Source organism: Neolamprologus multifasciatus, chromosome 20 (assembly GCF_963576455.1).
Source record: "Neolamprologus multifasciatus chromosome 20, fNeoMul1.2, whole genome shotgun sequence".
NCBI classification, from domain to species: Eukaryota; Metazoa; Chordata; class Actinopteri; order Cichliformes; family Cichlidae; genus Neolamprologus; species Neolamprologus multifasciatus.
In genome coordinates this window covers 26891931-26896243 of record NC_140458.1, presented here as the reverse complement: position 1 = coordinate 26896243, position 4313 = coordinate 26891931, and the positions used below count along the sequence as shown (strand labels likewise).

The window sequence follows — 4313 nt, the reverse complement described above, 5'->3', positions numbered from 1 at the left end:
ATTATTGTTGAAGGGCACAGACAGGACTCCGCACGCACACACACATAAAAAAAAAATGTTTTTAAAATTTGCCTCAACAAAAGGGCACTTTGGGCACCCATCAGGAAAGGGGCGGGTGCTCAAGCCCCTCTAGCCCCCCCCCCCTCTGCACGTGCCTGCATCATTGTAAAACACAATAAATTAGAGAGATTAGAAGGCTGAATAATCCTTTAATGTTTGGTTAGATTCTGTATATGCTGCACAAATTATGTCTCTAAAAACAGGATAACATGTGTTGGACTTTTGGGACTCTGTTAGAGAGTCTTCCCTCACACACACATAAACACAGAGATAATTCAGACAAGAGTACTGTTAACCTTACAGTTATTATAGATGAAGCTCTGGACAAATATTAAAATCAAAGAAATCATCAGAAGCTGCAATGATGGTAAATGCAATGGTAAAAGTTAATAACTAGCAAGAAATCAACAATCACAATCATTTATTTTTTGTTACAGAATCCGACTTTTAATGCTTCAAATTATGAACTCCAGTCAGTGCTATATGTCTAGAAATAAAGATTTTTAATGTATTGTAATGTAATGTATTGTACAGTCCAAGTACATATACTGAGTAAGTGACCTGGAAACCTGGAAGGTGACTCTAACGCTTGATAGGAGGAGCAACATGTGAAACGACAGCCCCTAAATGTTTGCTTACAATGTCTTCTTGAAATATACTTGTGTAATTGTGTCTTAAATTATCTGTGTCTTTAAAACAGATAAACCTATGCTTTTATATTAACATTTTTTTAGACGACTAAAAAGGAACAATAACTAAAAGGTGTTTCTCGTAGTCCTGTCAGTCTATAGTCTGTGATAAATGTCTTATAAAAATAATTTATGTGCCACAGCTGTGACTGTCAAAAATTATCTTAAATAAATACAATGAACTTTGCAAATTCTTCTTTAAGCTGACTGTCCACAGATACGCTATCAAACCTGAGATCAATATGCCAGATCTGCAAGTTTTTTTAAGTGAAGTGAAAAAGTGGGTAACTGAGGAAACTCACAGTTTTGCAAAACACCCCAAAAACATGTTTTCAAGAAAATTATAAAAGGAAACTTGAGTCTATTTAAACCTGTTTAGAGCAGATGATTTACTTTATTTTTTACAAACATATAAACTTCATAGAAAAAGTAAGGTAACTTATATTTGAGCAATCATTTCTTTGCTGTCACACGCCTCTCCCCTACTCTGGCTCTAGCCCCTTGCTGCCAGAGCGAAGGTAGCTTAGCGGAGCGGAGGTGTAAGTGCCTGGCTTAAAACAGGACATGTTAACTGCATTTAACCTTCAGTTGCTCTTTATATATTTAGGTAGGAGTCAGACCATGTTTCCTTTTAGCTGAGAAACATTACACCCAGGTAACCTGCAGTGTTGAAAACGTGTTTTCCGACGATGTTTGCTACCCTACAATCCGTCCTGCTCTGTAGTAAAATCAGCAACATTTGACCGTCCTGTTGCTCCCATTGAAATTTATGCAGCCTATTTAAAATCTAAAACTTAAAATTGTCCGTAGCCTACTGTTGTTGCCACTGTCCTGTTTGAAATGGAATGAGAGAAGTTGGTTATTTTGTCATATGTGCATGTGCCGATATTAAACCCAGGAACAACATTCAGGTAAAAGTGTAAGAACAAATGATCCGTCAATAAAGGATAATGTTGGATCAGTGTTTATATCTTTTATTAGATGTTCATGTGGTTTGGTTATTTGCCTTTTGGTTGAAAGTAAACTGTAAGAGGACTTTTTTTTATTAGTGATCTTAATAATATATTTTTTTCATATTAATGTAATTTTTTCATCTAATTGAATACAATCTATTTGTGTATGATTGTCAGTCCAAAGAGGGAGAGAGGAGGAAAGAGGGGAACGTGAGGAGAAAGTACAAGGTCAGGAAGAACCAGGTAAGAAACAGACAGGGAATAGTGACAGGCACAACAGAAACTGTTAAAATGCTTGAGATAGTTCACCAAAACTGATTTGCCAACCTCAAGGTGAGGCAACATAGGTTAAAATAAAAGAAAAAAATCTGCAGAGCCATAGTAGTATCTGCAGTAAAGATCTTTTCATACATTGTGTACATTGTACCATAGTGTCACAATACGGCTGTGTGTAGGCAAGAGTAGGACCCAAACGCAAACTCGCAGAGACAAAAAGTAAACTCAGCTTTATTGCTGGTGTGGAGTGGGACACGAAAAACAATACAAAACTAAACCAGGAAAACTAAAGCACAAGGCGCCAGAGGGAAAAATCACACAGCTATGAGTAGGGATGGGTATCGAAAACCGGTTCTTGTTGAGAACCGGTTCCCACTGTTTCAATTCCTTGGAATCGTTTGCCATTTTTGCACACGATTCCCTTATCGATTCCAGTCGCCCCGAATGACGTCACCACTTTGCGGAGCGTCATTTACCTGGCAGGAAACATGGCGGCTCAAACGCTAAAAAGTTTGGTTATACTTTACGAGAACGGATGACAACAGGGCAACTTGCAATACTTGCAAAGTAGATATTTCATTTAAGGGAGGAAACACTACGAATATGCAAAAGCATTTGCTCACAAAATAATGCTTGCTTAAATAAATGTCGTGTTTTTAATTCTGCTCCGGACTCGTGAATCTCAACCCAGCAGCAGCGGTAACGTTTGCACGTCCTCTCCCGTTAATACGGCAGGTAAATAATCAACTAACAGTGCATATTATGTTAGCGCGATCTGCCTTATTACAAAACCATCCATTACTGTGCATTTAGGTGACCATGATGAGACAGACAGAGTCTGGCTCAGATGCTGGCAGTTCTCGCTGCAGTCTACCGGTAGCGTCTCCTTTCAGGCCAGGATAGACGAATGTCACCGAGCAGTGACTAAGTTTGTGGTAAAAGGCTTGCACCCATTTGCCACAGCAGATGCCCCCGATTTTCGGTAAGTGAATGTGTTTAATTGTAGGCAGGGACATTATTGGATATTCTTGTGTAATTGCTACAGAAGAATATTTATTTTATTATTTTACATTCACAATTTTTTTTCCTGGGGACCCTGTGACACCCCATTGAAGAGCCGTAGGTTGGATCTGTTAAGATCTCACTGTTGGGTTTGTAAGGCCATGTTACTCCTAAATTTCTATCTTGTTCAAAGAGAAGATATAAAACAAAGATCTAAGCTAATTGACCTTAGTGTTCTCCTTTTTTTAAAAAAAAATAATCGATAAGAGAATCGATAAAGAATCGAATCGTTAAACAGAATCGAAAATGGAATCGGAATCGTGAATATCTTATCAATACCCATCCCTAGCTATGAGGGAGGACGCAACACTGACAAAGAGAAACATGGGGCTTAAATACACTGAGGGATAACGAGGGGGAATGAGCCACAGGAGGAGAGCACAGCTGGGAGTAATTAGGCAGGACGAGACAAGGGAAGCAAAACTAGAAACATTAACATAGAACAGACTGTGAAAGTAAAACAGGAAACACACTCACGGAACTCAAGACATGTAAACTTAACAGACTGGGGAGACAGAACATAGGGACCTGAAACATGGAACAGAAAGGCACAGTAGACACAACATGAACATAACAACGCCACAGGGGAAGAGTAAAAAAAAATGCAGGAACACAGGACCTCTTTCAAAATAAAATGGGAAACATAATGAAACGCAAACATGACAACATAAGAAACACAGACATGAAGCACATGAAGGACAAGGGAGACTTAACAGGGGTTGGACACACAAGGGCAATCTAATAAACAAATGAACTTAGATAACCTAATGAACAAAATAAACTCAAACTTAAAACGCTGGGTCAAAAGACCCAGAATCATGACACATAGGCAAAGTTGCCTCCATTTTTATAATTTTTTATCAATATTTTCTAGATTTGTACATTTCAAGGACTCTATTTTTGGAGTGTATTTTTATATATCTGTATTGTATTATACATACACATTAAAGTGAATCTCTGTCCAAGAAATGCGGCTCAGTTTACTTCTTACTCACTATGATCATCATTCATCATAAATGCACCAAGGAGACAGTCAGAGGGAACTAGGGACAACTGGAGACATTTAAGGATGCAGGGACTGACAGAGACAGGGAAGAAGTCTCATTGTGACGAGTAAAGCCATCTTGCCTGGCTGGGCAGCTCTCTGGGTGCTCAGCCCCCCCAAAGCTCTGATCCTAGAATCGCCCCTGGTACAACACATTATGGAGTATGCTTCTGCTGTGAGGTCCCGCCTCCATATACTTCAGTTAATCGCCGGAGGGGTATATTTATA

The 4313-nt window shown here is 38.9% G+C and overlaps 1 long non-coding RNA gene across 1 annotated transcript; it reads left to right on the top strand.

The window, feature by feature from the left end:
- The first annotated feature begins 2171 nt into the window (after positions 1 to 2171).
- On the top strand, positions 2172 to 3435 carry LOC146495063 (uncharacterized). The gene is made up of 2 exons (XR_014871636.1): positions 2172 to 2713; positions 2792 to 3435. It is a non-coding gene; the product is annotated as an uncharacterized LOC146495063 (long non-coding RNA).
- The last annotated feature ends 878 nt before the right edge of the window (positions 3436 to 4313 follow it).